At 43.1% G+C, this 13317-nt stretch overlaps 1 pseudogene; it reads left to right on the top strand.

The window, feature by feature from the left end:
* Nucleotides 1-5846: 5846 nt before the first annotated feature.
* LOC138634608 (solute carrier family 22 member 7-like) lies at nt 5847-10050 on the top strand (annotated as a pseudogene).
* The last annotated feature ends 3267 nt before the right edge of the window (nt 10051-13317 follow it).

Genomic DNA, 13317 nt, shown 5'->3' with positions numbered 1-13317 from the left:
TGTTTCCTCATCCCATTCCTTTTGCCATATTTTTAAAATTCCACTTTTGATTATAAAATAAACTTCCAGAGAAACATACACAAGATATTTTAATGTTTTCCTTCAGAGTTGCTTTCTTTTTGCAATTCCTTCTGCTGCCTCATTCTTTCAACAGCTTATCGCCTCTAATGCTGCAAGATAATCACTACAAATAACCATGTGGAACTTTTGAGGGCACCACACAGAACTCAGAGGAGCTAATCGATTAATCAATTAGTTGATCAGCAGAAAATTGTTCTTTGTGTTTGAATCCAGAAGTTGTTTTTCAACCCTTGTGACTTCTGTAGAAAATTGATTTGACAGTCAGCTGATTCCCCTCGGCCTCTGTGCTGACTGCTGGGATTTTACACAGTCATACTTTTTTGAAATAGAAGACGCAGTTGTCTCGGGCACATCGTGGAGGTCATGTGTCACAGTGTGTCCAAACTGTTAACTGTCATTTACTCCATTTGTATTTTCAAACAGACCTCTGTTTTTTGATTTGCTAATTGCATCAACACAAGACAACACAACAAATTAAAAATAATAGCTGTTCTATGTTCCATATTGGACTCATCTTTTAAGATTCAGATACTCAGTGACAGCTCAATTCTGCAGTTTGCAGTGTGAACATGTTCATGGTGTGTGAGGATTTAGATCTGATATCATTTAGTCTCTGAATTATGGATGAAAATAATGAATCAGCTGCAGTCTTTGTTGCAGACCATCACTTTGTAGCAGCTTCCAGCTCTGAGATCATTCACCCCTTTGCATCTGGTTAACCCTAAAAACCAGTCCAGAGAGGTCAGAGGTCAGCAGGCGAGCAGCAACCTGCATGATTAAAAAATGTTAGCAGGTTTGAGCAGCCACGAACAGCCAGCGTGAGATGCATGTGTCAAGGTCCCAGACTGGATATAAAAGAGTTCGTAGCTTCAGGTCTGTAAAATGGTTCTGATCCAGAAGTGTCTTCAGCTGCAATACCAGCGAGTGCCACTAGAGGTCGGCTCCAAAAAGCCTCCGGCTCCATAGACTCCCATTCAACTTCTCTCATCAAATCCAAAGTGAATAAAATGTGTCCATCAGTTATCTCGGTGTTGTTAGCTAAAGTCACTCCTTCTTCTTAGTTTTCTGGAGGTCCATCTGAAAATAATCCCTCATTCATTAGAAAAGAAGATTCAAGAAGACCTGTTTTTGGGGGCGTGTCTGTTTGATTGACAGGCCTGTGGTGCAGTCAGGTTACAGCTATCGGTGGGCGGGACGTAGTATCATCAGGTTTCCGATCAGATCGGTCAGATCCACCGCTGGCTCCTCCCCCAGCTCATCCAAATATGGTCACTTCCTGCTCCAAACCGCTCCGAACTAGCAAAGATGGTGATGGACAGATTCCCAACTTGTCACTTTATAACAGATGTTCACAAACCAACGGGGGACATCACTGCTGGTCAGGGTGGACAAATAATAGCAATGTTTTCCTTGTCGAGTGATTATTACCTAAAGTGCATCTGCAGATGCAGTGAAAGTCCTGGTGGTATTATAACTTGAGAATAGAAGATGTGCCGAGTGGACAACTGTCAGTGTGGAAACACACACATACACACACACACATACACACACACACACACACACCGGCTGTAAACAGAGTGAGGTAAACTTCACACACACGCCAAGCAGATCACAGCCACAAACACTTAGAGATGACTTCTGCTGCCGCTCATCTGCCGACCCACTGAGAGTCCCTGCAGGGGGGGGTTGCAGCAAACATTTATATATTTGTCATTTACATTTTGTAAAAAAACATTTTTATTCAAACCTCTGACATTTTTGATGAACTGTATGGAACTCTTGCGCTGGATGAAAAACCTTCAGATGTCTCCTATACAGTTAAAACATCATTAAAATCTCATCTTCTGAATGATCAATAGTTTAATCTACAAACCCTCGATAGATTCCATTCGCTTCAGAGGTTCCTTATTCTGTTAACTGCACAAGATGCAGTGACTCAGCCTCCGTGGAAACAGACGATACGAAGCGTAGACCGTCCGTCAGACCTAAAACCAGAAGTCTTAAAACAAATATACTGTAAAGTTATGAAAGAATGATACTAGCTGTTTTGGCCTTAACATATAAAACTAGTGAAACTCAACAACCGTCACTGCTCCATTGTCATGAATTACAAACACACCACATAAAGTAGTGAAATAATATTCAAAATTCACATGAACACTTTACACCAACTTTGACCGTTTTCTGAGGACTTTAGTTACGTATTGAAGCAAATAGAAAATGTGATAGATAAATAAACATCACTTAGTTCAGTAGAAGTGAGGGGTTCAAATATCAAACAAAAATTTGAATACATGATACACGTTATACAATATTCCTGTACCTCTTACAAAATACATTTTATTTTTATTATCATAAATACGATATAAAATATGTAAAATAATGTACAGAACTTATAGCCCATTTCAGACCAAAGATTTGTAATGAGTTGATTTTAATCTTGCAGCTACTGTTGGTCTGTAACACGTCGGTCTGCAACATGTCGGTCTGTAACACGTCGGTCTGTAACACGTCGGTCTGTAACATGTCGGTCTGTAACATGTCGGTCGGTCTGTAACATGTCGGTCTGTAATACATCGGTGTAACACGTCAGTGTAACACATTGGTCTGTAACACATCAGTCGGTCTATAACGTGTCGGTCTGTAACACGTCGGTCTGTAACACGTCGGTCGGTCTGTAACACGTCGGTCTGTAACACGTCGGTCTGCAACATGTCGGTCTGTAACACATCGGTCTGTAACACGTCGGTCTGTAACACGTCGGTCTGTAACATGTCGGTCGGTCTGTAACATGTCGGTCTGTAATACGTCGGTGTAACACGTCAGTGTAACACATTGGTCTGTAACACATCAGTCGGTCTATAACGTGTCGGTCTGTAACACGTCGGTCTGTAACACGTCGGTCGGTCTGTAACACGTCGGTCTGTAACACGTCGGTCGGTCTGTAACATGTCGGTCTGTAACACATCGGTCTGTAACACGTCGGTGTAACACGTCGGTCTGTAACGTCGGTCTGTAACACGTCAGTCGGTCTGTAATGTCGGTCTGTAACACCTTGGTGTAACACGTCGGTCTGTAACACGTCAGTCGGTCTGTAACACGTCGGTCTGTAACACCTTGGTGTAACACGTCGGTCTGTAACACGTCGGTCTGTAACACGTCGGTGTAACACGTCGGTCTGTAACACGTCGGTGTAACACGTCGGTCTGTAACGTCGGTCTGTAACACGTCGGTGTAACACATCGGTCTGTAACGTCGGTCTGTAACACGTCGGTGTAACACGTCGGTCTGTAACGTCGGTCTGTAACACGTCGGTCTGTAACGTCGGTCTGTAACACGTCGGTCTGTAACACGTCAGTCTGTAACACGTCGGTCTGTAACACGTCGGTCGGTCTATAACACGTCGGTCGGTCTGTAACACGTCGGTCTGTAACACGTCGGTCTGTAACACGTCAGTCTGTAACACGTCGGTCTGTAACACGTCGGTCGGTCTATAACACGTCGGTCGGTCTGTAACACGTCAGTCTGTAACACGTCGGTCTGTAATTGTTGTGATGTGGAGTGTAACTGGACCCAAACACAGACACAGACTCGGGAATAAGTTCAGAAAACAGTTTTTTATTCCTACAGGTCAGGTACCTAAAGTCTTCTCTACTCCTCCCGAGTCGGGAGGGAAACTCCACCAATTCTCACCGGGGCGAAGCGAACACGCACCAGCTCTGGTCCGGGCAATGTTTGGGAGGGAGCTGTAGACACGGCAGCAGGCAGACAGAGACCAGGTAGCACTGACCGGTAGCTCTGACTGGTAGCTCTGACTGGTAGCACTGCTGACTGGTAGCTCTGACTGGTAGCACTGCTCTGACTGGTAGCACTGACTGGTAGCTCTGACTGGTAGCACTGACTGGTAGCACTGCTCTGACTGGTAGCACTGACTGGTAGCTCTGACTGGTAGCACTGACTGGTAGCAGAACGGTCTGCAGGAACCGGGTTGATGTAGTCCAGGGAGGTGATCAGTGAAATGAGCCACCTGCAGGTGGTGATCAGTGAGCTGTTCAGACCGGTGAGAGGTGTGGCCATGGGAGGTGACAGGAGGAGGACACAGAACACATGGGGACACAATAACAAACAGACAGGGGAATGACAGCACACAGGAGGAGAAGCGACTGGGGACAAAACAGAGGAAGACACACCAGGGACAGACAGGGATCCTAACAGTACCCCCCACCCCCTCAAAGGGAGCCTCTCGGCGACCAGACTGGGCCGGACCGGGTGGGAGGAGGCGGTCCGGAGGAGGGACGGAGGACCACAACAAGAGCAAATTTTAAAATACATTTTTTTAATAAATACATTTTTAAAAAGTGTCTTTACGCAAAGAAAACTGGTGAAATACACAACATAAGAAAGTTTCCGTCTGACTTACCGTAGCTAAGTTATTAGTTAAAGGCTGCACATTTAACAGAAACACAAGTAAATAACTAATGATCGTATCCTTGTTGAACTCCCCAAAAACAAGACCCAGCGACGGACTGACAGTGAACACAAATCATCCAACAAACATGCTGCTTTTCTCCTGTCTGTCCTTCCCGTTCTGTTTCTAGTGGTTTCTGTCGCTCATTAACAATCTCCAGGCTTTCTTCTTTTTTTTCTCACAATAACTTCATTGTTAACATAGATACACAATAAAAGAAAAAACATAAAAAGACATACAAAACACTACAACAATTCATGTCCAACAATTCATTTACCTGAGAATTGTAAAGTCCACATGGTCATTCATTTCATTTTTATACACTGGGACATTTGAGCTAACTTCATGTATGTTAACGGTGTCGTGTGTATTCATACGCTTTTATTTATTTATTTCCTCCTCACTTCCACACCTTTTATCATGTTTAGTTACCTTTCCATACTTTTAATTCCTCTCATCTCTATCTCATGTTTTATCAAACCTTCAGATTAACTCTAACTTTTAATCTTTTTAAACCATTGTCCTCATCTTTTATACTTGTTTTTAGTTTCTAGTTCTTATCTCACTCTATTTCACCGCTCTTATTGTCATTTAAGCTTTTAATCTATCTTCCTCATTTCTTTGATCTCTATTACTGAGTACGAAGGATGAATCAGAAATCACTTGCAGGCTTTGAATACTTTTTCTTTGGTGCATTTCTTCATTTCTAATGAATCACTTTGATTTAATGAGCTCTAATTTTGCGTGTCCTCACCTCGGTGGCCGTTGTGGAGCCAAACTGTGAGCGGTCGTAGGTCCATCCCTGTGGACACGCTGCGGTCCGGTTTCCCTGGCCGAGGTCCGCTCCGTAGAGGACACAAAAACACGTTGATTTCTGGGTAAAATAATTAAGCTTCAGATATTGTGGAGGGGGATGTGTTCACATGATGAGGTCACTTCCTGTCAGTGTGATCTGAAACAACACGACTCTGTTAAAACTCCTGCTTTACACAGTCAGAGTCCTGACATGTAGGAGTTTATTTATTAATGTACTAATGGAAGTATGTCACATGGAGCACATCAGTTGTCTCTGAGCGTGTCCCTGAGTTACATGAATGGACACATGCTTTCTGTCCCCCCAAACAATGAACCACATGATCGTACAGCATGAATAATGGCACACAAACACATGAACACAACACACACACTTTTTGAAGCCCCTCCCACTGACCGCCTGGTTTCTCTGTGGACTTAAGGAGCTGATTCTGTGAACTGCAGTCAGTCCCAGAGAGCTCCTCACCTCATTCATGTCCTCACCATGAGGTTCGAAGAGATCCTAGAGGTCATTGGAGGCTTCTCCAAGTTCCAGTTCCTGGTCCTGCTCATCCTGTTCCTCCCCCGGGCCATCCTCCCTCTCCACTTCCTCCTGCACAACTTTGTCTCCGCCACCCCTCCTCATCGCTGCTCCCTGGGGAGCTCGGAGAACGGTGATGGAGGCAGCTGGGGGTCCGACCCGGAGGACCTGGCCCTCCGGATCCCCCGCCAGGCCGACGGCTCCTTCAGCTCCTGCAGGGTCTTCGATCCTTCGCTGACCGCGGACCTCGGCCAGGGAAACCGGACCGCAGCGTGTCCACAGGGATGGACCTACGACCGCTCACAGTTTGGCTCCACAACGGCCACCGAGGTGAGGACACGCAAAATTAGAGCTCATTAAATCAAAGTGATTCATTAGAAATGAAGAAATGCACCAAAGAAAAAGTATTCAAAGCCTGCAAGTGATTTCTGATTCATCCTTCGTACTCAGTAATGATAAGAAACAAGCAAAAAGGAGAGTCACATGCAGAAAAGCTAAATTGCCCCAATTTCCCTCCTCAAGATCAAAGTCTTCCTCTGGATGAATGAAACACACCCTCCAATGCTTTAACTCTCAACAGGTAGCTTTAGGTAGCTTTACAGGTGAGCACGATAGAGAGAACCATCCTTTAAATGGTAAACTGAGTCGGTTGCCATAGTGACTGTATACCACAGAGATGGACGTCAATGTCTCTGACTAAGACTCAGAAAAACTACTGATATCTGACTAAAACTAATAATAATGATGAACTTTATGTGAAATGTGATTTACAGAGGAAACACATTAAAAGCAGCTTCAACACCATTAAAAAAAAAAGAGGATATATCAAATTACAAGTGTGTGTAAAACTGGATACAAAAAAAACAGATAAAAACAGAATGAATTAAAGCAACAAAACATGAACCATTAAACGCTTAAAAAGAACAATTACATTAAAAAAGTGGATCTCAGAAATTAAAAGTCAAGCAAAAAATGTTGCTGATTCAGCAGAAGACAAGAAAGGTTGAGTGTTTGCGAACCTGCCGGTGACATCACCGACCGTACCGACATGTTTCCCTGTTTTAACCCGTCTCAGTGGGATCTGGTGTGTGACAGCAAGCAGCTGAATCAAGCTCTCGCCACCTACTTCTTCCTCGGAGTCACGTTTGGAGCCATCCTGTTCGGACAGCTCTCCGACAGCTGAGCTCTTCAACGGTCTGTGTTTGTGTTGTGTTTAAACCCTCATCTGATCCCTGTGAGCTCCACTCAGCGGAGGAGGGATCATTAAACATTTAAACCCTTTCAGCCAGTCTTAAGTCAAGTATTAAGTACTTGTAATGTACAAAGATTAATTTCAGAGTTATAAAGTCTGACTGAATTATTACACCATCAGCATGTAAGCAATATTCATTAATTTAATCATATTGACATGATTAGATACATTATTCATCTGGAAAAGTATTTTTTTATTTGTTTTAAAGCCCTAATTCCTGTGTAATGTTGTAAAGTTCTGCAGTAAGGACTTCAAGTGGCCTGAAATAACCTGCTGTGGTCTGGACCTGCGCAGGCTGATGCGTTGTGTTTCTGCAGGGCGTCCCAATGGGAACGTGTGCAGCACGTTGGCATGTTTTGTGCGACTGCTTGGCTAAAAACGGTTCTGAGGGTTTGAGGGTTCAGGCGTTCTTCTGGGTTTCCATCTTGTAACAACTCTAACGACTTTTGTTGCTTTTTGCTGCTGATAACGTGTGTGTGTGTGTGTGTGTGTGTGTGTGTGTGTGTGTGTGTGTGTGTGTGTGTGTGTGTGTGTGTGTGTGTGTGTGTGTGTGTGTGTGTGTGTGTGTGTGTGTGTGTGTGTGTGTGTGTGTGTCTGCCATAAGGCCATGCAGCAGCCAGGTGAGTTAACCCATCTGCCTCTGCTTTCAGTGTGCTGTAATCTCAGACTTTCACTGTTTCAGGTTCTGGGTGTCTGAGGGGGCCCAGAGGAGCCACTTCTACCTGGATCTGTTCAAAACCCCTCAGCTGAGGAAGATCACGCTCTGTTCTGGGTTGTTCTGGTACCGAATCATCCTTTTTAAAATGACCGTGCTGCGCAGCCCGACGTGCCGCCGTGTGTTTTCATTGAGACTGTCCATCCAGGTTCGCCGTGTCCTTCCTGTACTACGGGATCAGCTTCAGGATCTCCGGCGTCGGTATCTACCTCACTCAGTTCATCTATGCCGCCATCGAAGCTCCCGCCAAAATCTGCACCTACTTTGTCTTGGACTGGATCGGCCGCAGGAACGGCCAGGCGTGGTTTCTGATCACGACGGGAGCGCTGATTGGAATAAACACAGTCATACCTCCAGGTAGCATCGGTGCTGTCCTGCAGACGTTTGGAGGTTGCAGACTTAATACTCACTGTCTGTTTAACTCTCCGCACCGCTGTGTTTTATGTGTTAACTGCACAGATCCACTCTGAAGTTCCTGAAATGGTTCTCGTCATTGCTCTGTTTCGCTGTCAGTGTACTACGTGACTCGTACCTGCATCGCTGTGGTGGCCAAAGGTTTCTCTGAGGCGGCGTTCACCACCGCCTTCCTCTACTCGGCTGAACTCTACCCAACCGTCCTCAGGTAAAACCCCACCGGGGTCCTCAGACCACAAGGGCCAACCTCGTGGTGCTTTCACTGACACATCATTTATTGAGATGGGACAGAGCAGTTAGAGTTGACAGCCACATTTATTTATATGATTTAAAGACATTTACATTTAAACATTCGTAAATAGGAAACACAACCAATAGACCTAATCTGAGATGCTTCAAAGTATATTTTGCTTTGTTTAAAGTGCTTTTGTTTGAGGTACTTACCTGTTAATGAGTTTGGTGGTGTTTTTCTGTATATGTGATGGCAGCGGTGGAGCAGCGGCTCCTCTGCTCTGACAGGTACACCACAAATGTAGACGACACTTCAACTGATATTGTTCTTTCAGGTGGGCCGTTTTCCTTTGGCTAAAATACGCTCGTTTCTGATCCCATCAACAACAGTACATCGCTTAGATTTCCCACATGGAAACGTGTGTTGCCTCCAGCAACCACGCGGGAGGAGACGGTGCCTGAGGGGCGACGTTAAACCTGCCGGTTGTGTTGTCGAGCAGGCGGTGCGGTTTGGGCTACACCTCCTGCCTCTGTCGGGTCGGCAGCTCCCCGGCTCCGATGATCCTGCTCCTGGAGGACGTCTGGGTTTCTCTGCCCCAGATGGTCTTCGCTCTGACGGGGATCGTCAGCGGCGGCCTGGTCTTCCTGCTCCCAGAGACGCTCAACGTCCGCCTGCCTGGAAGCGTCCTCGATGTCGAGGAGGGAAGGTACAGGATGAGAAAGCAGATCAGAGCCTTAATCGTTATTAACACGCAATAAAACACCTTCCGATTGTTTGGATCTAAAATAAACAGTTTTCAAAATAAAAAGTAAAACTTTGAGCCACATTGGAGTCGATTTCTGTTTCCAAGCAGAAACACGTCAACGTGTGGTGATGGACAGATGAACTGACGGGTACAGAAGATGTGTTTTGGTCTAAAATTCTAAATGTTACATGGTTTTGGTGAAACAGTAAGAATACAAAGTAGAATTCATAATTTACTTCAATGATGCTTTGATAATAATAATAATAATAATAATAATTCGGGGGAACTAGCCTGTTGGCTTTTCAAACTTGTCTGTTATTGTTCAGAAAATAGAACATTTCACTTCCCCTCCTGTATGATGACCTGACTGATGTTGACCACAACACATCATGTTTAAAGCGTCTCCGTGTCAGTTTAAAAGATAAAAAGGAGCACATGTTTATGGTATTAACGTGTTCCTCTTCACCAGCCGAGCCAGTTTAGAAGATGTTTTTGTCATTTTAAATCCATTGTTTTTTGTGTGAAGGATGACCCGGAGCTGATCTGATGATAGGGCAGTGGTATTATGAGTCTTTTAACACGTGGTTTTTTTGGGCAGCTGCAACTCTACAGCTTTTAACCTGTTTTAAACTCCTGATATCATAGTTGACTCCCTGTTTGTAAAATAGTGGACAGTTGCTGTCTTTATTTACAGTTTATAATGGAGGCATTCATGAAGAGCTTTAGAGCTGGTGAAGACTTTTCACATGCAAGGAAAAAGAAAATAACCTTTTTCTTGTCCTTTTCTTACTTTCTAGACATCGGCAGTGATGGAAACGGACAGACTCAGATGAAGACAAGAAATTCCCAACCGGAGGAGCATCAGAGGAGGAATCCTCCCTGACGCTCCCGGATGGCTCAACAGTGAATTCTTGCTGCAAACTGTGACTTCAACATCAACACAGGATGGATCGGTGCTTTTTATGGGTTTTTTTGTAGAGCAAGAAGTGTTCAGGAGTGCAGAGCTGGTTTTTAGTCTTTTCGACAAACTACAGCTGATATTCAGCTGTCAATCAACCAGCTGTGGGACATGAGATCCAGCCGATGTGTTACAGCTGATGGGTTTTATCTGTTAGTAACATCTACTGACATGAGGTTTAACTCCAAGTCCCTTTATTTACTAAACAGAACCCAGTAGTCCAACAGCAGTGTGTGAAATGCACATCCTTGTTGTATTTATCTCACTTATATATCTCATTAATAATGTTCAAACAAATTAAATGAATTAAACACTGCATGTAATTCTCTTACTGTAAAGCACCTTGAGCTGTATTTCTTGTATGAAAGGTGCCATACAAATAAAGTTTATTATTATTATTATTAAATTCAAAGTCATATTACTGTTAAGTGTACCTTATAGACATTTGAACAAACTGTATTTGATGCTTTGGTTTTTAAACTTTCATGCCTGTGAAGTCTGTTGATTAAACTGAATTGACTTGAATTGAATTGAACTGAATTAAAGTGAATTTGAACAAGATTTAATCTGTGCGTTTTCCTTTTCTTTTTTTTCTGTCTCTCACAACCTAATTTCCATAAAAGTTGGGACGCTGTGTAAAATGTAAAATAAAAACAGAATGAGATGATTTGAAAGTCACATAAAACCACATTTATTTGGTCTATTTTCAAATAGACCAAAGACAACATATCGAATGCTGAAATTGAAAACTTGTATTGTTTTATGAAAAATATCTTCTCACTTTGAATTTGATGACAGCAACTCTGAACCTTGAATCTTTTGTGTCTTCAGGACACTCGTGGGACGGCTCACTGTTTTTAAAGTCTTCTCCATTAGTAGAGAATGTTTCTCTCTGTGGAGTCAGAAATTGCTTTTTAACCTTTCTCACGCTGACGTCTTTTAATCTGTTGTGGAATTTCTTTTGATTTTGATTCGAGTGAAACTGTCAAGCCAACATCATGTTTCTGAAAACGGTCTCGCGATCTGAGTGATCAGGCCGGAGGGGATCGTGAACGGATGTCTGGTCCAGCTTTAACCAGTTTAAATGTTGTTTTTTGTGAATTGAGTGAAGGGAGCAAATTATTTTTCACATACACATACATAAAGAATCAAATAAATCCGGAGGGGGTTGAAACGTTGTCCCAGCAGTCCTACATTGATTCTCCAGCTAAATAGTCAAGAAAAGTAAAGCTCCAAAGTTCAAACTAGAACTACATTAATCAAATTTTTTTACATTTTGAAATGAATCAAGTGACTGACTGAGATTATTGGGAATGTAATTAATTCTCCAGCAAACAGAGAATTATCCATATTCAAGTTTGAGCGGTTAGATGATCATTCAACTGATTACAATTCATCCTGAGGGGAGCATTACTGTATGAACTAAATAGGTCAATCTGAACCAAGGTGGTGGACTGACCAACCGTGCTGCTGCCAGCGTGGATGTACAGTAGTTCTCTACAAGAAAACACCTGGATAATATCACTGTAAAATACATTTCTGGCCATGATTTCCTGGTTGGTGATAAATCCTCCGTTTGTGACATGTTGAGGGGAACATGCTGTGTTTCAAAGCTGAAGGCAGAGCATCGGGAGCTGATGGCTTCTCATCGCTCTGCAATCAGTTCCTGATGCAGTACCCTCAACATCACAAGACTCCTCACGCACTCACACTTCTTTTATTTTTTTACCTGTGTTTGTGTGATTCATTTTATAACGTTAACCATCATATTAAATGCCAAACATTGACACTTAAAGTTTCTCCAAAAAACAGTTAGGGAAAGATTATGTACTGAGAACTTGAACTTTCAAATATTAAATAAAAACACCCAAAATTTCAAGTAATCTTGAAATCAAGAGTTGGGACCAAAAAAGGAAAATTAAGTAAATAAGATTAAATGAACGTTGAGCGAAACAAAATAAAACCTCCTACAAAATATCTACAAGCCTGTTTCACAGACGATGGTTTTCACAAGTGTTCCTGAGCCCATGCAGTGATTTCCACTCCAGAATAGTGTGTTTTTAATGCAGTGCTGCCTGAGGGCCCGAAGATCACCACCATCCAATATTGGTTTCCAGCCTTGTCCCTTGTGTTCAGAGATTTCTCCAGATTCTCTGAATCTTTTAATGATATTATGAACCGTAGACGATGAAATCCACTAATTCTTTGTAGTTTTACGTTGAGGAACATTATTCTTAGATTGTTGAACTATTTTCCAACACAGTCTTTCAGAGTGGTGAACCTCTCCCCATCTTCACTGCTGAGAGACTCTGCCTCTCTGAAATCACATTTTTATACCCAATCATGGTGTTTACATGATTTGAAAATCATCACTGTCTGTTTTTATTTACATTTTACAGTGTACCAACTTTTTGGGAAACAGGTTTGTATATTTTGAATACTCATTGGTCTGCCTCTGATCGGGAGTGATGGTTCTGTGTTCAGGTGAACCTCCGCCGACGCCGTGAGATGCTCAAAGCTCACAGTTGCCAGCTGAGATTTAACTGAATCACAGCTGTTTCCGTGTAAACACGTCATCTTCCTCTGACACCAAATAACTTTTCTGTCACTTTCATTTCAATTAATTTAAGTTATTACTGGCTCAAAAAGGGCCAATCAATCAGTCCTGTTGCTGCAGCGAGTGTGTTATTGATCGGTAGGTAATAACCTGAGCAGTAATAACCAGAGCGACTGGATCATCTCTGCAGGTGATTGTAAAACATGTGACGTCACAGTTGCCTGCAGAGATTAACAAGTCGACCTAAGAATCTGGAAACACAAACAAGTCTCTTTTCGATGACCTCAGAGGACTCATTAATATCCTGGAGATTGATCCCGACCCCAACCTTAAACCACTCTTTACTGATATTAAATGATTTGCCTTCATCAGGACTGGCTGTTTTTCATCAGAAGGAAGGTGACTTCCAACAATGTAAGGATGTACATGTTGTCTCAGCCTGCAGAGGGCGCTGTGCTCTCATGACCTGAATGAAGGGTGGCAGATGAGGAAGTCTGGAGGGAAGTGTAGAGATGTAAATGATGTACAGATGATATCTGAGTTACCACCAGTATCCCTAAAA

Source organism: Brachyistius frenatus, unplaced genomic scaffold (assembly GCF_029030835.1).
Source record: "Brachyistius frenatus isolate BFR_SWC_R1_liver_20210118 unplaced genomic scaffold, ASM2903083v1 Contig_269, whole genome shotgun sequence".
Taxonomy (NCBI): domain Eukaryota; kingdom Metazoa; phylum Chordata; class Actinopteri; family Embiotocidae; genus Brachyistius; species Brachyistius frenatus.
Note: the sequence above shows the minus strand (reverse complement) of the source record. Positions and strands in the feature narration are given on the sequence as shown.